The following is a 23,083-nucleotide window of genomic DNA, read 5'->3' as shown; positions in this document are numbered from 1 at the left end:
CTGACTTGGTGGAAGGACAGTATCAACCTAAGAGAGGGTCTTCCCCTGGCCGTTCAGACTCCCAACCACGTTCTCTTCTCGGACGCATCGGACGTAGGCTGGGGCGCGACATTAGACGGTCAGGAATGTTCGGGACTGTGGAACTCGAGTCAAAGGATCATGCATATCAACTGCAAGGAGCTGCTGGCAGTACATCTGGCCTTGAAAAGCTTCAGGTCTCTCCTTCGAGGCAAAGTGGTGGAAGTGAACTCGGACAACACCACTGCCTTGGCGTACATCTCCAAGCAAGGAGGGACCCACTCACTGACGTTGTATGAGATCGCAAGGGACCTGCTCATCTGGTCAAAAGGTCAAAACATATCACTAGTTACGAGGTTCATCCAAGGCAACTTGAATGTCATGGCAGATTGTCTCAGTCGGAAAGGGCAAGTAATTCCAACGGAATGGACCCTCCACAAGGATGTATGCAAGAGACTTTGGGCCACTTGGGGCCAACCAACCATAGATCTCTTTGCAACCTCAATGACCAAGAGGCTCCCAATATATTGCTCACCAGCCCCGGACCCAGCAGCAATACATATAGATGCCTTTCTCCTAGATTGGTCGCATCTAGATCTATACGCATTCCCACCGTTGAAGATTGTCAACAAGGTACTGCAGAAGTTCGCCTCTCACGAAGGGACAAGGTTGACGCTAGTTGCTCCCCTCTGGCGCGCGAGAGAATGGTTCACCGAGGTACTTCGATGGCTAGTAGACGTTCCCAGAAGTCTTCCTCTAAGGGTGGACCTTCTACGTCAGCCACACGTAAAGAAGGTACACCAAAGCCTCCACGCTCTTCGTCTGACTGCCTTCAGACTATCGAAAGACTCTCGAGAGCTAGAGGCTTTTCGAAGGAGGCAGCCAGTGCAATTGCTAGAGCAAGGAGAACATCCACCCTTAGAGTCTACCAATCGAAGTGGGAAGTCTTCCGAAACTGGTGCAAGTCAGTATCTGTATCCTCGACCAGTACCTCTGTAGCTCAAATAGCTGACTTTCTCTTATACCTGAGAAAAGGACGATCACTTTCAGCTCCCACTATCAAGGGCTACAGAAGCATGTTGGCATCGGTCTTCCGGCATAGAGGCTTAGATCTTTCCAACAATAAAGATCTTCAGGACCTCCTTAAGTCTTTTGAGACCACGAAGGAGCGTCGTTTGGTTACACCTGGTTGGAATTTAGACGTGGTACTAAGATTCCTCATGTCAGACAGGTTTGAGCCGCTACAATCAGCCTCCCTGAAAGATCTCACCTTAAAGACACTTTTCCTGGTATGCTTAGCCACAGCTAAAAGAGTCAGTGAGATTCATGCCTTCAGCAAGAACATCGGTTTTTCGACAGAAAAAGCCACTTGTTCTCTTCAACTTGGTTTTCTATCCAAGAATGAACTGCCTTCTCGTCCTTGGCCGAAATCGTTCGATATTCCCAGCTTATCGAATATGGTAGGCAATGAACTAGAAAGAGTCTTATGCCCTGTGAGAGCTCTTAAGTTCTATTTAAAACGAACTAAACCTTTACGAGGCCAATCTGAAGCTTTATGGTGTTCAGTTAAGAAACCATCTTTGCCTATGTCAAAGAATGCTTTATCCTACTTTATCAGACTGTTAATACGAGAAGCTCATTCACATCTGAGTGAGGAAGACCAAGCATTGCTTAAGGTGAGGACACACGAAGTTAGAGCTGTCGCAACTTCCGTGGCCTTTAAGCAAAATAGATCTCTGCGAAGTATAATGGACGCAACCTATTGGAGAAGCAAGTCAGTGTTTGCGTCTTTTTATCTAAAGGATGTCCAGTCTCTTTACGAGGACTGCTACACACTGGGACCATTCGTAGCAGCGAGTGCAGTAGTGGGTGAGGGCTCAACCGCTACAATTCCCTAATTCCATACCCTTTTAATCTTTCTCTTGAAATGTTTTTATTGTTGTTTTTTATGGGTTGTCCGTAAGGCTAAGAAGCCTTTCGCATCCTGGTTGATTTGGCGGGTGGTCAAAGTCATTTCTTGAGAGCGCCTAGGTTAGGGGTTTTGATGAGGTCCTGTTGTATGGGTTGCAACCCTTGATACTTCAGATCCTAGGGGTCGATCAGCATCCTAAGAGGATCGCGAGGCTCCGTAAGGAAGACGTACTTAAAAGGCAGAGTAATTGTTCAAGTCGACTTCCTTACCAGGTACCTATTTATTTTGTTTTTGTTATTTTGATAACTTCTAAAATGAAATAAAAACTCTTAGCTCATAAAAGTGTAAACATATATTGCTGGTCTCTACCCACCCCCCTGGGTGTGAATCAGCTATATAATCACCGGCTAAGTTAAATATTGAAAAATGTTATTTTGATTATAAAATAAATTTTTGAATATACTTACCCGGTGATTATAAATTAAATGACCATCCCTTCTTCCCCAATAGAGACGCAGTGGGACGAGGAGAAAATTGAGTCTTTGTTTACATTGAGAACTGGGTATCTGGTCGACAGATGGCGCTGTTGGGCACACCCGCAACCTGTGTAGCGATCGCTGGCGAGTTTTTACCGTAGAGTTGTCTGTCGAGCAACAGAGTTGCAGCTATATAATCACCGGGTAAGTATATTCAAAAATTTATTTTATAATCAAAATAACATTTTCGTATTTAAATATATTGTCTTATAATTGAAATCACCATACACTATAGTTACAAGTCCAAGAGCAGTCTATGAATTAACCCTTTTACCCCCAGGCTATTTGGAACTTTCCAACCTTTAACCCCTAGGGTTATTTTTTATCAAGCACATTTTGCAGTACAGTATATTTTTTTTAAAATTGCTCTAACAGCTTTATTTTTCGTCTTAGAGAGGTCAGGTTGATCTCATTCTCTTGGAAAATGTCTGAAGTTTCTCAAAATATTATCAAAAATATGCAAAAAAATGTAAATAGCAGTTGTTCCGTAACCGAAATACAAACCACGCTATTTACAAAGGGTTTACTTTTAGCGCAGCTGAAATGACGAGCCAATAGTTTTTAACGAGGGTTAATTACCCCCGCGCTAGTTAGCGGGGGGTGGGGAAGGGTAGCTTGCTACCCCTCCCCCTCCACACACCGGTGACTTGCTTCACTTCACTTTTGGCTCGGCGGTGATCAGACGTGTCTGTTCATCGCCTTCGTGACAGCCTTTAATTTTCTTCTTTTTCTTTACAGCTTGTGTGATTGGTTGGAAGTTGACCTTCAGTTATTTTCTTTTATTTAATATGCGGACATGCCCTGGAGTTGCCGGCCGTCCTTGTGGGACTTTCATGTCGGACGTGATTACGGATCCTCACACCCTCTGCCCTCAATGTCGGGGCCGACGGTGCGACCAGGATAACGTGCCGTGAGTGCAGGGAGTGGTCTGCCTCCCAGTGGGAGAGGATTGGCCGTCGGCGTAAGAAGAAGTCCAAGAGAGACCGTTCTCCTCCGGGGTTAGCCTTGAAGGAGGAAGGTTCTCGGGACTCTTCTTCCGCCGCCCAAACCTCCTCCGAAGCTCCCCCTCGTCCGCCTCCTAAGGAGAGTCGTCCGAGTGGGAGCGCAGGCCCTTGTTCTGTTTCCCTACCTTCGGTGGGGGGAGAGGGCGTCGCCTCCCATAGCGAGGCGGTTCCCCCTCCTCCTCCGGGGGAGGTTATTGATAATAATACTTTATCCAGTGATGATCTGTTGCAGATTTGGTCGTCCCTGGGGCTTAAGGGCTTGCCCTCCAGGGTCGCTCTTATTGACCTTGTCTCGTTGGGGGCCGCTGTTAAACAGTCGCCGGTGGTAGCGGAGGTAGACCCTCTGTCTATTGTCGACGTCGTGGTGACAGAGGCCTCCGACGTGGCTGGGCCTTCCGACGCAGGTGCTGTTGCTGGTGATGGTGCTCTAGGCTCTCCTCCTCCTTCCGTGCATCCTTCGAAGGGGGAAGTGAGTCCTTCGGTCTCGACTGCTGCCCAGCTTCCTTCTGAGGGAAGTGTTTTGAAGGAGACTCCCCTTCGGAGGACCGATGGTCCCGACGATCTCCCCCGAGGCCGCCTCCGCCGTAAGGCTCACCGCCCTCTACGCCACAAGGGCCTCCCTTCCCCTTACAGGGGGACTAAGAGGCGCCTTTTTGGGTCTTCGTCCTCCGGGGGGGACTCTCCTCGTCAGCCTCAACCGACTACTCCACCCTCCTTGAACCTCTCTGCGGACCGCTCTCCATCTCCTGCCGGATCTTCGCCTTCTGGAGAACTCGTCACCCGACGGGCAACGGTCCCTTCGGGGCTAAGGGATTCTTCCCTTACGCGAGCAGGGCCAGCGCACAAGCGCTCTCCTGCTCGCCAGCGATCTCCTGCTCGTCGACGATCTCCTGCTCGCCAAGACTCTCCTGCTCGCCGACGCTCACCTGCTCGTCGGCTCTCTCCTGAGGTTCGCCCCCCTCGCCAGCGCTCTCCTGCTCGTCAGCTCTCTTCCGAGCGTCAGCGCTCATTTGAGGACCATCGCCCTGCGGTCTCTGACCACCCTTTAGTTCCTGCTGAACTCCCTGCTCACCATCCACCTGGTCCTGTGGCTACGCAACATCGTGCTGCGCGTGTGTCAGAAACACATGTTCGCCAACGCGCCAGCGATCTTCCCGTTCCTGCTCGTGAACCTATCCTCTCACAGGACACGCGTCGACCTTCTGCTCGCCAGCGATCACCAGCTCGCCAGCGATCACCAGCTCGCCAGCGATCACCAGTTCGCCAGCGATCACCTTCACATGCTGCCTGCCATCGCACGAACCTGCATGATCGCCCGCTTACGCATGCTGCTCCTCATCGCAATACCCTGAACGATCGCCCTCCTGCGGATGCTGATCACCATCGCACAACCCTGCACGATCGCCCGCTTACGCATGCTGCTCGCCATCGCACAACCCTGCACGATCGCCCGCTTTCGCATGCTGCTCCTCATCGCAATACCCTGAACGATCGCCCTCCTGCGGATGCTGATCACCATCGCACCCTTTCACGCGATCATTCACCTGCGCATGCTGCTCGCCATCGCACAACCCTGCACGATCGCCCGCTTACGCATGCTGCTCCTCATCGCACAACCCTGAACGATCGCCTTCCTGCGGATGCTGATCACCATCGCACCCTTTCACGCGATCATTCACCGGCGCATGCTGCTCGCCATCGCACAACCCTGAACGATCGCCCGCTTACGCATGCTGCTCCTCATCGCGCAACCCTGAACGACCGCCCTCTTGCGCGCAATCATTCACCTTCACATGCTGCTCGCCATCGCTTACCATCACGTGATCATTATCGCCAGCGATCTTCTTCACCTACGCGGCAGCACGATCCCTCGCCGTCGCGCCATCGCTTGCGTTCGTCGCCTCGGACACGTGTTCATTTACCTGCCCACCCTCACGCCCACTCGCCTGCGCGCCCGCGCGATCGCTCGCCTGCGCGCCCGCGCGATCGCTCGCCTGCGCGCCCGCGCGACCGCTCGCCTGCGCGCCCGCGCGACCGCTCGCCTGTGCGCCCGCGCGATCACTCGCGCAACCATTCGCCTTTGCGCGACCGTTCACCCTCGCGCGACCATAGTTCGCGGCGAATTCCACAGCCGGTGGTAGCAGCAGGGACGCGTGCTCCTAGACGGCACTCGGGATCACCTCCATCCAAGCACAGGTTGGTATTGCAGGACGAGGACAGGTCATTACAGCATTCTTCCCCACCTTCTTTTCAGGCAGGTACCGTCGTGTCCACTCCAAAGGATCGCCCGATCCCTTTCACCTTAGCGAGGATTTCGGACTCTGTGTCCTTTGAGCAGCAGACTTGGTTTGGTCCGCTGGCACGGGCGTTAGTGAGGGTTATGAAACCAGCACTCGCCGGCCAGGGTAACAAACCAGCGGCTGTCTCTCCTACGCTGAAGAGAAAGAGAGGAGTGGACTTCGTGGTGACTTCCCCCAGGGCGAAGTTGGTTCCCAAGAGGTCGGTCTCGAGGGTCCCCCCTCCTGCACGAGTACTCTCTCCTTCTCCCGTGGACGAGGCCTTTCCGTCCTCAGGTGAGTCCAGTGGACCGGTAGTCTTCCCCCCGGCACCAGGGGGGGAGACTTCGCTTCAGGCAGGAGAATTGTCTCGTGAGGAAGGGGCCCCTCGAACCTCGTTGTTGGGATCCTGTATCCCTCCTAGGAGGGAGCCCAAGGATTCCAAGACCATCCCTAAATCCTCTGCAAGGATTCGACAGGAACCCATGACTACCCAGGGGAATGTCCACGTATCACCCCAGGAAGAGATTCCTGGGGCAGGAGACTTAGCTGCCAGCCCGCAGGGAGGAGAACAGCAAGAGTCCGAACATGCCTTCTGGCAGGTCTTAAGCCTGATAAGGCAACTTAACAGTCTTACGGATCCAGTCATCCCCCCCGTGAAGGCAAAGACACAATTCTGGATGAAGTGTTCGACGTTCGGAAGGCCCCTAAGACCAGTGCAGCTCTGCCCTGGTCTCGGGGGCTGAAGAGTGCCAGAGCTAGGGCCAATGCTCAGCTCGCACTTCTTGCCTCCTCCAGTCGTTCCACTGCCGGGAACAAACTCATCCCTCCTCCTCGCCTTCAGCAGAGGAGGTATTTCGAGATCCTGGGTGAGCACAACCTCGCTCTTCCGCTCCATCACTCTGTGGAGGAGCTGGCGAAGGGAGTTCCCTTGGAGAAACTCTCTGCCCGGCAGGTGTCGTTCTCGGCGGCAGAGATCCTTAACCACGAGAAGGTCGCTAAGTGTGCCATGCAGGCCACTTCGTGGCTGGACTTCTGGTTAGGATCTCTGGGCATCCTATTGCGATCTGAGGACTTGTCCAAGGAGACCAATAGGAAGGCCCTAGAGACCTTCTTGCTCTCGGGCACCCGCTCCATCGAGTTCTTGGCGCACCAGGTTACCACCCTGTGGGCCAACTCGGTGTTGAAGCGTCGCGATGCTGTGTCCGAGAGATTCCATCCGAAGGTCCCCGCCGTAGATGTGTGTAGGCTCCGACATGCCTCCCTCCTGGGGGAGAGCCTGTTTGAGCCTCAAGACTTGGAGCGAACAGCTGAGAGGTGGAGGAAATCCAGCACGGACTCCCTCCTCCACAGGGCCCTTACAACTCGGCCCTATAAGCCTCCAGCCCCGCCACAACAGCAGCAACAGCCTCGTAAGGCTCCAAAACAGGCACCGGCAGCTAAGAAAGTGGTGTCTAAGCCCCAGCCCTTTCCAGCCAAGGTCAAGAGGGGTGGTAAGTCCTCCAGGGGAGGCAAGACTTCTAGGGGTGGCGGCCGCGGCCGCAAGCCCTAGGGGTGGCAGTCCCCCTGCGTGTCCACCTGTGGGGGGATGCCTTCAGCGTTGCGTCCGCAGGTGGCAACATCTCGGGGCCGATGCTTGGACGATCTCGGTGATCGGCCAAGGTTATCGCGTCCCGTTCACGTCATCTCAACCTCCCCTGACAGCGAATCCAGTGTCGTTGAGCTCCTATGCCATGGGATCGGCAAAGGGGCTGGCCCTTCAGGCCGAAGTCAAGACCATGTTCGAGAAGGGTGCTCTCCAGGAGGTCGTGGACGGCTCTCCAGGCTTCTTCAGTCGACTCTTTCTTGTAAAGAAGGCTACTGGAGACTGGAGACCCGTCATCGATCTCTCGGCTCTGAACAGGTTTGTCAAACAAACCCGGTTCAGCATGGAGACAGCAGACACAGTCAGACTTGCGGTGAGACCACAAGACTTCATGTGTACACTGGATCTAAAGGATGCGTACTTCCAGATCCCAATCCATCCGTCTTCCAGGAAGTACCTGAGATTCTGCCTAGACAACAAGATCTACCAGTTCAAGGTGCTGTGTTTCGGTCTCTCCACAGCTCCTCAGGTGTTCACCAGAGTGTTCACCCTGATTTCGACTTGGGCGCACAGGAACGGCATTCGTCTCCTTCGTTACCTAGACGATTGGCTGATCCTAGCAGACTCGGAGTCGACCCTTCTTCGACACCGAGACAGGCTTCTAGATCTTTGCCAGGATCTGGGGATCGTGGTAAACCTCGAGAAGTCCTCTCTGCAGCCGTCCCAGCGACTGGTTTATCTAGGCATGCTAATAGACACCAATCTCCACAAAGCCTTTCCATCAGACGACCGGATAGCAAGGCTGAGGAGGGTGGCGGAACCTTTCCTCAGGCGAAAAGAACTCTCCGCCCAATCGTGGTTGCGTCTCTTGGGCCACCTATCCTCCCTGGCCCGTCTGGTTCCAAACAGCCGCCTCAGGATGAGATCCCTTCAATGGCGGCTCAAGTCCCGGTGGAATCAAGGATCCGATTCCCCGGACACTCTGATCCCAATGGGGTCTCTGGAACAGACGGACTTGCGGTGGTGGCTGGCCGACGAGAACCTGCGAAAGGGAGTGAGTCTTCTCGTCCTTCCCCCGGAATTGACTCTGTTTTCGGACGCGTCAAAAGAAGGGTGGGGGGCGCACGTTCTGAACCAGAGGGCCTCAGGCCTTTGGTCAGAATCAGAAAAGTGCCTACACATCAACCTGCTAGAATTGAAGGCCGTCTTTCTGGCCCTTCAACAGTTCCAACGGTTCCTGGCGGGTCACTCCGTGGTGGTGATGAGCGACAACACCACGGTAGTGGCTTATATCAACAAGCAGGGAGGCACTTTTTCGCAACAGCTATCCCATCTTGCAGTAGAGACTCTGAGGTGGACCGAAACCCACTCGATAACACTATCAGCTCGCTTCATTCCTGGCAAGAGGAATGTGCTCGCCGACAGTCTGAGCAGGGCTTCGCAGATAGTGAGTACCGAGTGGTCTTTGGATCCTCAGATAGCCAACAAAGTCCTGACTTTGTGGGGTTCCCCGACGGTGGACTTGTTCGCGACAGCCTTGAACTTCAAGCTGCCCCTGTACTGCTCACCAGTCCCGGACCCCAAGGCACTCTGGCAAGATGCTTTCCAGCAACGGTGGGACAACATCGACGTGTACGCCTTCCCACCATTCTGTCTGATGAGAAGGGTGCTCAACAGGACCAGACTATCGGTCAACTGTTCCATGACTCTAGTAGCTCCGCTATGGCATCACGCGGAATGGTTTCCGGACCTTCTGCAACTCCTGACGGAACTCCCAAGGGAGCTTCCTCCACGACACGAGCTTCTCAGACAACCCCACTCCGGTGTCCCTCACAGGGCCGTAGCCTCGCTTCGGCTTCACGCCTGGAGACTATCCAGCGGCTCCTCGCGGAGAGAGGCTTTTCGCAACAGGTTGCGGAGAGAATGTCTCGGCACCTGCGAAGGTCCTCTGAGGGAGTCTACCAAGCGAAGTGGAGAGTCTTTTGTGGTTGGTGTCGTGGAAGGGGTATCTCTCCACTCGATGCCACTATTCCAGCAATAGCGGACTTCCTTGTGTATCTGCGAGAAGAAATGCGCCTTTCTGTCTCGGCAGTGAAAGGCTATCGCTCAGCCTTAAGCTTGGCCTTCAGATTGAAGGGCGTGGATATTTCTTCATCGCTAGAACTCTCTTTACTCATACGTAGCTATGAGCTTACCTGCCCCCAGTCGGAAGTGAGACCCCCTCCTTGGAACGTGGTTCGAGTTCTCAGGTCTCTCAAGAGACCTCCCTTCGAGCCATTACGCCAGGCCTCCGATCGCCACCTGTCTTGGAAGACGGCTTTCCTACTCGCCTTGGCCTCGGCCAAGCGAGTTAGTGAACTTCATGGTCTCTCGTACGACATCGCCCATTCAAGGGGATGGGGGGAGGTAACGTTCAGGTTCGTCCCTGAGTTTTTGGCCAAGACTCAGAATCCTGGAGTGCCGGATCCTCGGTTCGACTCTTTCAGGATCGCGAGTCTCCGTTCTGTAACAAACGACCCAGACCAGCTGCTACTATGCCCAGTGAGGTGTCTGAGGTACTACTTGAAGAGAACGGCTGCAGTCCGTCCTCATGTGCGAGCTTTGTTTGTGAGCACAGGCAGGACAAAGAGGAGGGTCACAAGGAACACCATCTCTGCTTGGATTCGAAGGGTTATCCACCATGCCCTGAATCCTGACCCTCCTCCGTCACGTCGCCCTCGGGCCCACGATGTCAGGGGTATTGCTACATCCCTGGCCTTCAAGAGAAACTTCTCTGTGACGCAGGTACTTCAAGCGGGGGTCTGGAAGCGTCAAACGACCTTCACAGCCCACTACCTGCAAGACGTGACCCACAGGAGCCTCGATACGTTCTCTATCGGCCCTGTGGTGGCTGCACAACAGCTGGTCTAACCTCAGACTCCTTTTTGGACAAGTAGCAGTAGGTTGAGGGCGTTGTTACCCGGTCTTAGTCTGTGTGAATGAAAGAGTATGTCTGACCCTTACTTCTTTCTTCATTCTCCCCTCTCTTGGGGAAGCAGCATCCTGGTCCTCGCATAGCTGACCTCGACCTCTGCAGGTAACCCATGCTTCTTTGTGCTCCTAGTATTAAGCTTAATACTGTTGCGTCTCCCATACCCTGACGAGGTGGTATGGGGAACGTCCTATCCTAGAATTCCTATCTGAAGGTCTCAAGGTCAACTTCATAGGACGAGTCACACTCTCCTCCTCACACTACTTATGTAGGCCACTCGTTCCTAGCGATGCTAGGAACCTGTGAGGTACAGGGGCTCCCTCTCTCTAGTGCTGCTCACTAAGGGATCGAGCCCCCGGGCAAGCCGAAGTCAGTAAGGCTGGGGACTTTCCACCCTTCCTAAGGGGTAAGTCACCCTTTGTAAATAGCGTGGTTTGTATTTCGGTTACGGAACAAATGACAAATTCGAAGATAATTTGTATTTTTCCTAACCATACAAACCTTAGCTATTTACACATATGTGCCCGCCATCCCTGACCCCCAAGTCAAGTCCTACCTCTAAGTGAAGTGAAGCAAGTCACCGGTGTGTGGAGGGGGGAGGGGTAGCAAGCTACCCTTCCCCACCCCCCGCTAACTAGCGCGGGGGTAATTAACCCTCGTTAAAAACTATTGGCTCGTCATTTCAGCTGCGCTAAAAGTAAACCCTTTGTAAATAGCTAAGGTTTGTATGGTTAGGAAAAATACAAATTATCTTCGAATTTGTCATGTTTTTGCAAGGAAGTACCGGTACGTCCATGGGGGTAAAGGGATGAGTTTTGTGAAACGTACCAGTACGTCCTTTGCTGGTAAAAGGGTTAAGAAAATGATTGCAAAGAAGATACAGTGATGCTTTTGTAATATTTTATGCAAACTTGATGGCAGTAAATGTTGCTTGATTATAATTGTGAATTCTAGAAACTTTATCTCAAATGGAACTTTCATTTCAGTGCCTGGATGGGGAGGATCTCATGTACAAGGATTTGGTGAAGAACCTGGAATAAAAACTCAAATATTCCATTTTATTCGTTCGATCAAAACTGTTATGAAGTGTGAGTATATTGTGTGCTGTGTTTCACATATGAAGTATACAACATTTAAATATGTTATGAAAATAAGTGGAAAAATTCAAACTGACGTTTTTAAATATTTAACTTAGCCGGTGAATATATATAGCTGCAACTCTGTTGCTCGACAGACAAAAAACTGTAAAAAACCCGCCAGCGATCGCTATACAGGTTGCGGGTGTGCCCATCAGCGCCAACTGTCGGCCAGATACCATACTCAATGTAAACAAAGACTCAATTTCTTCTCTGTTGACGTGTCGACAAGACGTACTTTTACTCGCTGTAGAACCTGGAGTTTTCTCAACATATTTGGTGAAGTACTTCATTTTAGTTTGAGCTTTCGCAGTGCAGGTGTTTTATCTTCATCTTAAATCTTGAACTCGTTTTGGATAGATTTAATTTTTGGTGAAAAAGAGAGTATGGACTTTCTTTGACTTTTAAATGGCCGACCCTTCCCTTAGACGGAAGTGTGTTTAGGTTTTTAGTAATTATCTTATCACGTTGCTGAACAACAAGACGATCAGCCCCCAGAATAGATCAAGCCCTGCTATCCATCCAGAAGAAGCTGAAGAAGGAACGCTGCTCAGTCAGGCTGTGGATGAGTCTAGTAGGGACGCTGTCATCCCTGGAACAGTTTGTATCACTAGGAAGACTACACCTCCGTCCTCTTCAATACCATCTGGCTTTTCACTGGAAAAAGGACAAGACGCTAGAAGCGGTCTCGATCCCGATTTCCGAAAAGATAAAGTCTTGTCTGACTTGGTGGAAGGACAATATCAACCTAAGGGAGGGTCTTCCCCTGGCTGTTCAGACTCCCCACCACGTTCTCTTCTCGGACGCATCGGACTTGGGCTGGGGCGCGACACTGGACGGTCGGGAATGCTCAGGTCTGTGGAACTCGAGTCAGAGGAGCATGCATATCAACTGCAAGGAGCTGTTGGCAGTTCATCTGGCCTTGAAAAGCTTCGAGTATCTCCTTCAAGGCAAAGTGGTGGAAGTAAACTCGGACAACACCACGGCCTTGGCATACATCTCCAAACAAGGAGGTACCCACTCACTGACGTTGTACGAGATCACAAGGGACCTGCTCATCTGGTCAAAAAGTCAAGACATCTCCCTAGTAACGAGGTTCATCCAAGGCGACTTGAACGTCATAGCAGATTGTCTCAGTCGGAAAGGGCAAGTAATTCTAACCGAATGGACCCTCCACAAGGATGTGTGCAAGAGACTTTGGGCCACTTGGGGTCAACCAACCATAGATCTCTTTGCAACCTCGCTGACCAAGAGGCTTCCAATCTATTGCTCCCCAGTACCGGACCCAGCAGCAATACATATAGATGCCTTCCTCCTAGATTGGTCACATCTGGATCTCTACGCATTCCCACCGTTCAAGATTGTCAACAAGGTACTGCAGAAGTTCGCCTCTCACGAAGGGACAAGGTTGACGTTAGTTGCTCCCCTCTGGCCCGCGAGAGAATGGTTCACCGAGGTACTTCGATGGTTAGTAGACGTTCCCAGAAGTCTTCCTCTAAGGGTAGACCTTCTACGTCAGCCACACGTAAAGAAGGTACACCAAAGCCTCCACGCTCTTCGTCTGACTGCCTTCAGACTATCGAAAGACTCTCGAGAGCTAGAGGCTTTTCGAAGGAGGCAGCCAGTGCGATTGCTAGAGCAAGGAGAGCGTCTACCATTAGAGTCTACCAATCGAAGTGGGGAGTCTTCCGAGACTGGTGCAAGTCAGTTTCTGTATCCTCGACCAGTACCTCTGTAGCTCAAATAGCTGATTTTCTCTTATACCTGAGAAAAGGACGATCCCTTTCAGCTCCCACTATCAAGGGCTACAGAAGCATGTTGGCATCGGTCTTCCGGCATAGAGGCTTAGATCTTTCCAACAATAAAGATCTGCAAGACCTCCTTAAGTCTTTTGAGACCACCAAGGAGCGTCGTTTGGCTACCCCTGGATGGAATTTAGAAGTGGTACTAAGATTCCTCATGTCAGACAGGTTTGAGCCGTTACAATCAGCCTCCCTGAAAGATCTCACTCTTAAGACTCTTTTCCTGGTATGCTTAGCCTCGGCTAAAAGAGTCAGTGAGATTCATGCCTTCAGCAAGAACATCGGATTTTCGTCGGAAAAAGCCACTTGTTCGCTGCAACTTGGTTTTCTAGCCAAAAATGAGCTGCCTTCTCGGCCTTGGCCTAAATCTTTCGATATTCCCAGCTTATCGGAGATCATAGGCAATGAACTAGAAAGAGTCTTATGCCCTGTTAGAGCTCTTAAGTTCTATTTAAAGCGTACTAAATCTTTACGAGGCCAATCTGAAGCTTTATGGTGTTCAGTTAAGAAACCATCCTTGCCTATGTCAAAGAATGCTTGGTCATACTTTATCAGATTGTTAATACGAGAAGCTCATTCACATCTGAGTGAGGAAGACCGAACTTTGCTTAAGGTGAAGACGCACGAAGTTAGAGCTGTAGCAACTTCCGTGGCCTTTAAGCAAAATAGATCTCTGCAAAGTATAATGGACGCAACCTATTGGAGAAGCAAGTCAGTGTTCGCGTCATTTTACTTGAAAGATGTCCAGTCTCTTTACGAGAACTGCTACACACTGGGACCATTCGTAGCAGCGAGTGCAGTAGTGGGTGAGGGCTCAACCACTACAATTCCCTAATTCCATATCCTTTTAATCTGTCTCTTGAAATGTTGTTTTTTATGGGTTGTCTGGAAGGCTAAGAAGCCTTTCGCATCCTGGTTGATTTGGCGGGTGGTCAAAGTCATTTCTTGAGAGCGCCCAGATTAGGGGTTTGATGAGGTCCTGTTGTATGGGTTGCAGCCCTTGATACTTCAGCTCCTAGGGGTCTGTCAGCATCCTAAGAGGATCGCGAGGCTCCGTAAGGAAGACGTACTTATAAGGCAGAGTAATCGTCTAAGTCGACTTCCTTACCAGGTACCTATTTATTTGTTTTTGTTATTTTGATAACTTCTAAAATGAAATAAAAACTCTTAGCTCATAAGATGTAAATATATTTAACTGGTCTCTACCCACCACCCTGGGTGTGAATCAGCTATATATATTCACCGGCTAAGTTAAATATTTAAAAATGATATTTTAATTATAAAATAAATTTTTGAATATACTTACCCGGTGAATATATAAATTAAACGACCCTCCCTTCTTCCCCAATAGAGACGCAGTGGGATGAGAAGAAATTGAGTCTTTGTTTACATTGAGTATGGTATCTGGCCGACAGTTGGCGCTGATGGGCACACCCGCAACCTGTATAGCGATCGCTGGCGAGTTTTTTACAGTTTTTTGTCTGTCGAGCAACAGAGTTGCAGCTATATATATTCACCGGGTAAGTATATTCAAAAATTTATTTTATAATTAAAATATCATTTTACAAATATTTATCCTTTTGATTGTCATTTGGGACAAGTTGTGACACTGCTTTATTGTTGTTTTTTCTATAGTCAATTTCTTTTAGCTATGCAGATTTGCACCGACTCGCAGCGGTGCCCTTTTAGCTCGGAAAAGTTTCCTGATCGCTGATTGGTTTGACGAGATAATTCTAACCAATCAGCGATCAGGAAACTTTTCCGAGCTAAAAGGGCACCGCTGCGAGTCTGTGCAAATCTGCCTCGATAAAAGAAGTGGACCATAGTATTATTATTATTATTATTATTATTATTATTATTATTATTATTATTATTATTATTACTTGCTAAGCTACAACCCTAGTTGGAAAAGTAGGATGCTATTAGCCCAAGGGCTCCAACAGGGAAAAATAGCCCTATGAGAAATGGAAACAAGGAGATATATAAACTACATAAGAAGTAATGAACAATGAAGATAAAATACTTTAAGAGCAGTAACAACATTAAAATAGATTTTTCATTAAAAAAAGTATAAAAACTTAAAAAAAAACAAGAGGAAGAGAAATAAAATAAAGTAGTGTGCTCTGTTATCATCTGAGGAGCTTGTATATATCTTACTCTTTTTGACTCTCATTGATTTAAATCTTGGCCTGATAACATAAAACCTTGGTTTGCATAAAAGCAATAATGGTGGTGAAATGCTTAAAGATATAGAAATATGTTTACCAATAGATAGCATTTGTTTTCTCAATATAGCATCCCGGCATTGGATTAGGGATTGCTCAGATTGTTTGAGAAACGAAGTCACCTCACATGTCATAATGGTGTGTGGTACTTTTGAGTCCTTTATGATGTTGGTTGGGTGAATGTCAAATTTGTTCCGTCACGGAATACAAACCCTTTCGCTGTTTATTAAGGGAATATACTTTAGGTAAAGCTGGAAGACTAGCCATAAGACTTTTAGCGAGGTGTAACTACCCCACCGCTAGTTAGCGTGAGGTTTGGGTGTAGTGCCAGCTACCCCGCTTACACACACACACCGGTATTGTCTCGTCACTTTTGGTTTTGGCTCAGTTGAGAGTGGACGTTCGTCTCTCTCAACCACCCTTACTGACTGGCCATTATAGTCTTATCTCTTTGTTGCTTTCTCTTTTCAGGTTGTGAGTGTTCTTCTTCCTGGTCATCATACATACTTGTTCTGGACCTGAGGGACACAAGTGCAATACCTTTATGTCTCCGGTCGAGACAGACCCTCGTTCACTGTGCCCGACCTGCTGAAGATGACCTTGTAACCATGACGACACCTGTGAGGAGTGTAGAGAGTGGTCATCCTCCCAGCTGGAGAGGTTTAGTAGGATGCGTAAGAAGAAGTCGAAGAGGGATTCTTCTCCTATGGAGTCATCCTCGAAGTCAAAAAACCTCAACTCCCTTCTTCCACTCCTCGATCTCTGCTCGAAGGGAGTGCTCGAGCAGGAGCTCTGACCCTTTAACCCGGGACAACCCTTTGGTTTGAAGGACACCGGCATTTCCCACAGCGAAGCGGTGCCGCCCTTCTCCGAAGGGGAGTCTTTTTTTCTTGATATTTTGCAGGTGTGGCCTTCCTTGTATATCACAGGTCCCCCTTCAAGGGAAGGTCTGCTTGAGCTATTGCAGTTGGAGTGGAGAGGAAACACACACCAACTTCCTCAGAGTCTCTTGTGTCTGTGCCCATCGCTGTCTACCCAGTTCCATCTATGGCTTCTATGAGGGTTTTCGACCTGCGCATTTCCAACTCAGCGGGCCGATGACGGTGCTTCCTCTTGTTTTGAGTTCGCTCAGCTGGCAGAGGTGGGCAATGTTTGTGTCCTGTTCCTTTTGCTCTTGAAGGACACTTTTCCTGTTCATGGGTTAGGTCCTGGAAGGGTCTCCGCCTCGCGGGACTACAAGAAGGTGTCGGGTCTCGCCTGTGCCTCTCTCTAGCTCCTTGGGGCGTGGCTCATCAGAGTTTGAAGATTATGTTGCTTGCCCCCATTGAGTTTGACACATACATCGTCCTGCCGCTTTACCTGGCACAGTTCCCATTTTGAAGCCTCCCTGGAGCTCTTGTCACACTGCCGAGGAAGTCCTGACAATGGACGCTGCTGTTTCTCCTTTGTGTGAGTGATCATAGGCATTCGCTTGGGCAGAAGACTCGTCCAGACGCTACAGCAGTCCCACTCGCGACCCGTTCCCGGCGCGTGACTAGGCTCCAGCTTGTCTGTGGGTTCCACCACGTGACCAGGCTGCAGCACGTAACCAGGTTCCAGCCTGCAACCGCGCTTTAGCGTTCCAGCTCGTGATCCCACTTCTACCTGCAATCGCTTCGTCTCACCTGCTTGTGGATTGACCTCCGTCCGCGATCCCGTTCCCGCTCGCAAGAACATAGTAGCACGCAGTAACGCAACTATTTGCAGCATTGCTTCGTCCCGCGAGCTTGTATCATCACGTGACCTTTCAGCAGCACATGATATAAATTATCCCAGGATAGTTCCCTGCTTGGGGATCTTTTAATTAAAAACTTGCAATATCTTATAGTTTTAATATTTCTCAGAATGAGGGCAAACTACTAATTTTCTAATGTCTTGTTCATGTTCCACTATGCTAGAATGTTTAGTACCCATTTTTTGTCTATTTGGCATTTTATACTCTGGTTGTTAATGCTTTTAAGTCTGAAAGCCTAAAAGTTCATCTTAATAGCAAACTGTTCTTTGGCCTTACTTTCTATTCTCTTGTTGATTATTTTGTTCAAATATGTCGTCTAATTTTCTTAGTGTTTTTATTTGTACAATATTGAAACAATTCTCTTGTTTATGTATTTATCTTTTTACCTGTGAGATTATTGCTGTCTCACAGGATGTAGATACAGGAGAGGGGGTTCCCAGCCCCCTCGTCCTGTCCCTTTTAGTCGCCTCTTACGACACGCAGGGATAACGTTGGCGCTATTCTAATTTTTATATGCCCCCGCGGCCACAGGGGAGGGTGGGCTGTGGCACCCTAGCAGTACCAGCTGAACTCGGTTAAGTCCCTTATTAGGCTGGAGGAACGTAGAGAGTAGAGGTCCCCTTTTTTGTTTTGTTTCATTTGTTGATGTCGGCTACCCCCCAAAATTGGGGGAAGTGCCATGGTATATGGATTGATGTACCTGTGAGATTATAGCATGCTGTTCTACTTTTTGACTTGTTTCGGTTTGAATTTATTGCTGCTCTTGGTTGCTTGTAGATTCCTGTAAAGGAAAGGGTAAATTGATTAACTTTGAATTATTAACATCAACAAAGAATGCTTTGGTACATGTTCTTAGGTCTTTAGGTACTGTCCTGTCTTTCTCTTGCTTAGTGTGGAGAGAGAGATTGTTCTGGATTGATGGATACACAGCCAAAGAAATAATATCCAGTACTACTGTTTGTCACCTTTATCCTTTGATATATTGTAGTGCCATAACCTCTGTACCATGGTTTTCCACTGCCTTGGGTTAGAGTTCTCTTGCTTGAGGGTACACATGGGCACACTGTTCTCTCTTGTTTATCCTCCTCCTTGTTTTGTTAAAGTTTTTATAGTTTATATAGGAAATATTTATTTTAATATTGTTACTTTTTTTAAAACAATTAATTATTTCCTTGTTTCCTTTCCTCACTGGGCTGTTTTCCCTGTTGGAGCCCCTGGCCTTATAGCTTCCTGCTTTTCCAACTAGGGTTGCAGCTTAGCAAATAATAATAATATAGTTTGAATTAGTGACTTTACAATGGTAGAGTAATTTAATCGAACCAATGAATCTCATTAGATAGACTCGTAGGGCATATCTTAATGTCTATCTTAATTGAGATAAGAAATTGGTGGAAGGTAAATGCAAAGGTGTTGTATAATCAGGTGGAAAAAACTAAATGGTGCGAAATAGTCTGAAAACTATTCAGCCGAGACCATAAGTATGTTGCAAAGAACATTGCTGTACACTAAGGACATCATGACCTCGCCCCTAACAAGAGCCGGTATAGTCCTTATTTTTCCCTTTTGTGTCAAGGGTCAGACAGATTCCGTAACATTGACACATAGAGACTTCCTCCCACCTAAGGAAGAAGACGCCCATTTAAGACGAGGGTTTATGTTCGCTTAGGAACAAACTACAAATTTTTTCCTAGCTACAGGATACAAATCCGAGTCGTTTATTTATATTTCCTACATCATCCACCCTACAAGTCTTAATTGAGACTAAAGGTATTACAGTATTGAGCAGGGCTGCCGGATTCTCCACACTAGGCAACTCCACAACACTGATTCAAGAATCAGTCTTTCAGTGAGTCGGCAACATCAAGCGTTGAACTCCACTGAGCCTCCTAGTCCCATAGCATCCACACTTACATCGACTTTACAATGATTGTAATTTTTATATAGATATCACGAGGAAAATAAATAATAAAACACTCATATCAATTATTTATTACTTTTTATTACATTTTAATCGACATACATCATCTCTTTACAAAGTGTGGAATTTATTAACACTCGGATTCCACATTCCACACTTGATCAAGATGTGGAGCAGATTAGCCGTATCGATGACGTAAATTCCACGTTTCGGCAGCCCTGGTATTGAGTTGTAGGCTCATATGCGCCTACCCAGCGCAAGTGGTAACAGAGGGCAGCCATGAAATGTTGCAAAAACCACAGGATTTCCTTGATTTTGGCTGTAGAAAAACAGCAATAGTGTAACCATATAAATGAATAAAGTTTGAATAACTAAGAGAAATATAAATGACTTAAAATTTGCAGTACATTATTTATAGATATGTGTAACTCATCAAGTGAATATCCTTTATTTCTTATGGGAAAAAATTATTTGAATTTGTAGGCAAGTTCTCAAAACGAATTAAACTCAAAAACCAAATAACTACTGTTCATCTTTAATCATGAATATTTCAAGCATTTCCTGGAATATCTTCTCTCATGTTTTCTCTATTTAATTTTCTTACTAATTACTTTATAGAAGAGTTCATATATGAAAGCTAAATAATTTCCCAACACTCAGTTTATGATATTCATAGTGCTGTGTATAAGTAGGTTCAAATTCACGAATGAGCATCGACTGTCTTGAAATTTGATTATGCCGTATGTGGTTTTTAATTATAAACATAGAATTATTTTATTATTTTCTACTTTTATCATGGTTAATACTTTCTTGTGCTCTTACAGATCCGCTGATACCTGTGAATATTTTTGTCATCCTGTTCAAGCTTATTTTTGGCTGAAATTTCATAAGGATAGAGAAGGGAATACTGCGCTACGGTTCCATCAAGAGTTAACATTTAAGGAGACCAACCATGCTGTCGAACTGTGATGCTCAGGAAGTCGTATTTTTGTGGCTTAATTGTTTTTGTATTGATATTGAAATATAAGTTTTTTTAGAAATTTCTTTTATATGACCTCCTGATCTTTGTAGCTTTTCATTCAAACTGCTGATATGATTAATGTATGAAATTATTACATAAAACCGATAAGTTTTTTTTTTTTTTTTTTTTTTTTTTTTTTTTTTTTTTTTTTTTTTTTTCAGAAAATTGCGCAGTTCAATTTTCCCTCGGAACAGTATACTGTTATTTCTATAAATCTCTCCTGATGTTTATTGCTTTTTCTCCAGAAGCCCTGATTTAATAGACACTTGCCTGTAAAAATAATTTAAGATTTTAGATTTTCTCATTTTCTTTCACTTCAAACAATACATGGCAGCTCTTCTAGGAGAAGCACACTCCAAAATCAAACCATTGCTCTCTAGTCTTGGGTAGTGCCATAGCCTCTGTACCATGGTCTTCCACTGTCTTAGATTTGATTTCTCTTGCTTGAGGGTACACTTGAGCACACTTTTCTATCTTATTTCTCATCCTCTTGTTTTGATAGTTTTTATAGTTTAAATAGATATTCATGTTGTTACTGTTCTTAAAGTATTTTATTTTTCCTTGTTTCCTTTCATCATTGGGCTATTTTCCCTGTTAGAGCCCCTAGGGTTGTAGCATCCTGCTTTTCCACTATTATTGTAGGTTAGCAATAAATAATAATAATGCCTTTAACAGGGAAGAGAACCCTCTACTGTAATTGGTAAGAGGCCCAGGTTGTCGCCTCTGGATTCAAAGTACAGGAGGTCCTCAGCTAACAAACCTAATTGATTTCAGGAAGCTGTTTGTAAGTCAAATTTTATTATATTTTGGCCAAGGGTAGGCCTAAGCTGAATCTCATGTCTAGTCAACAAATGGTCTGATTTCATATGTAATAGATATCAGGTTACTACAAATGTTGTTTGTTCCGACACAGACACTTACCTCGAAACCCTTTCTTAGGAGTCACTGGTGGCTCCTCTCTAACGACCAGAGTTTTGCGTAGTTTACCCTACCACCATTCTCCAACGTGACCCGTTAGCGGGAGAGAACGTGACCTGGGGCAATGCCCGAGGTCAGCCATGTGGCGACTCTCTCTACCTAAGCAGTATGTTTTCTGGTCGCGTTGTGTTCATACACATCGCTCCTCAGTTCTCTGTGCGACCCCCTTTGTGCTCGTTACCAAGGGGGTCGCACAGAGAACTGAGGAAACTACAAATGTCGTTTTGCTTACTGTATTAAATGATATAATAATGTTTAATTACAGTATTTCTATATCTTATGTTTATTTTCAGTTGTATTTGTGTTTGTATCTCAGAATGTTTGTAATTTCAGGACCTTCTTTACTGTAATATATCAGGTCCATACTACCTAAATGCTCAAGTAGTAACTATGTGGTCATCTATACCATTCATTAAGGCTAGTATTCTGTTGGCTTTAGCATTGGCTAAACGTACAGGTGAATTGCAAGCATTGTCAGTGAAAGTAGGCTTTGGGGAACACAACATGATCTTGTCATTTTAACCTTCCTTCAGATCCAGAGTGTTTTTAAAACTGAGCCTGCCTCAATTCTTGCACAGTCCTTCACTAAAACTGAGTGAAGAGTTCAGTAGAAATATTTTTTTTGTACAGCTATATTTAACAAACGAAGGTAACAGGTAGTGTTCCTAATTTGTTTTGTGGATCTATTACCTAGTTGTGGAATGATCTTCCAAATCGGGTAGTTGAATCAGTAGAAGTTCAAAAGTTCAAAGTTGGAGCAAATGTTTTTATGTTGACCAGGCTGACATGAGTCTTTCTATAGTTTATATAGTTTATATGACAACTGTTTTTGACGTTGTTAATAGTTTATATAGGACATATCTGTTTTGATGCTGTTACTGTTTTTTAGAATGATATATTGTTAATTTATTCTCATCATTTATTTATTTCCTTATTTCCTTTCCTCTCTGGGCTATTTTTCCCTGTTGGAGCCCTTGGGCTTATAGCATCTTGCTTTTCCAACTAGGGTTGAGCTTGGATAGTAATAATAATAATAATAATAATAATCTAGTCTTTATAATTCCTCTGTAACCAAAGATGCTCTGACATTCCTTTGTTAAAATTTGATCACAGCCCACAAGGAATTAGATCCAAAAAATCTTCAATCATTTATAGTGAAGGAACTAATTATGTATTGTTTGGAGTGAAAGAAAATGGAAGAATTTTTAAAATTCTTAAATTTCACTGGAAAGGTTTAATAAACTGGGGCTTTTGGAGATAAAGCATTATGAATATTAGATGAATATAGAAATAAATCTTATTATTCTAATTTTGTATTATGAATGATAGAGCCCTTACACACGAGGACACTAGTGTCCGCCACCGGTGTCGGACACTAGTTGCCTCCCATATTATCAAATGGAGCCTTTCACACGAGGCAACAGCAGTGTCCCATGCAGACAACTTCCGGGCAACAGATATTTTAGTGTCTCGCTCCCGCAACACGTGGCGGACACTGACGATTAACGCCACTCACTGCAAAGCATTGTTCACTAGTTGCCAGGCGGTGTCTTGAGCAAGGACACTAAGTGTCCGACACCGGTGGCGGACGCTAGTGTCCTCGTGTGTAAGAGCCCATAGAGTACAGTTTGCAGTCTCATGCCACATAGCTGAATCAGCTACTTACACTGTACTGTAGATTTTATAAAGTTTTCATCCCTAATTGTCATTGTTATGCTTTTTGGGTAATGATGAAGGAACTATAGTCCATTTCTTTTAGCGATGCATATTTGCACCGACTCGCAACGGTGCCCTTTTAGCTCGGAAAAGTTTCCGGATCGCTGATTAGTTGGACAAGATAATTCTAACCAATCAGCGATCCGGAAACTTTACCGAGCTAAAAGGGCACCGCCGCGAGTCTGTGCAAATATGCATCGCTAAAAGAAAT

At 46.8% G+C, this 23,083-nt stretch overlaps 1 protein-coding gene and 1 long non-coding RNA gene across 4 annotated transcripts in view; both read left to right on the top strand.

The window, feature by feature from the left end:
* The window catches only part of LOC137657826 (retinol dehydrogenase 13-like), an 84,203-nt gene that overhangs the window by 7,421 nt on the left and 53,699 nt on the right, over nucleotides 1-23,083 (top strand). The gene's annotated exons all lie outside the window — the stretch shown is intronic.
* Nucleotides 11,274-20,195, top strand: LOC137657078 (uncharacterized). The gene is made up of 2 exons (XR_011047098.1): nucleotides 11,274-11,390; nucleotides 19,982-20,195. It is a non-coding gene; the product is annotated as an uncharacterized lncRNA (long non-coding RNA).

This window comes from Palaemon carinicauda, chromosome 18 (genome assembly GCF_036898095.1).
Source record: "Palaemon carinicauda isolate YSFRI2023 chromosome 18, ASM3689809v2, whole genome shotgun sequence".
NCBI lineage: Eukaryota > Metazoa > Arthropoda > Malacostraca > Decapoda > Palaemonidae > Palaemon > Palaemon carinicauda.
The sequence above is the reverse complement of the archived record's forward strand: the minus strand, read 5'-3'. Positions and strand labels throughout refer to the sequence as shown.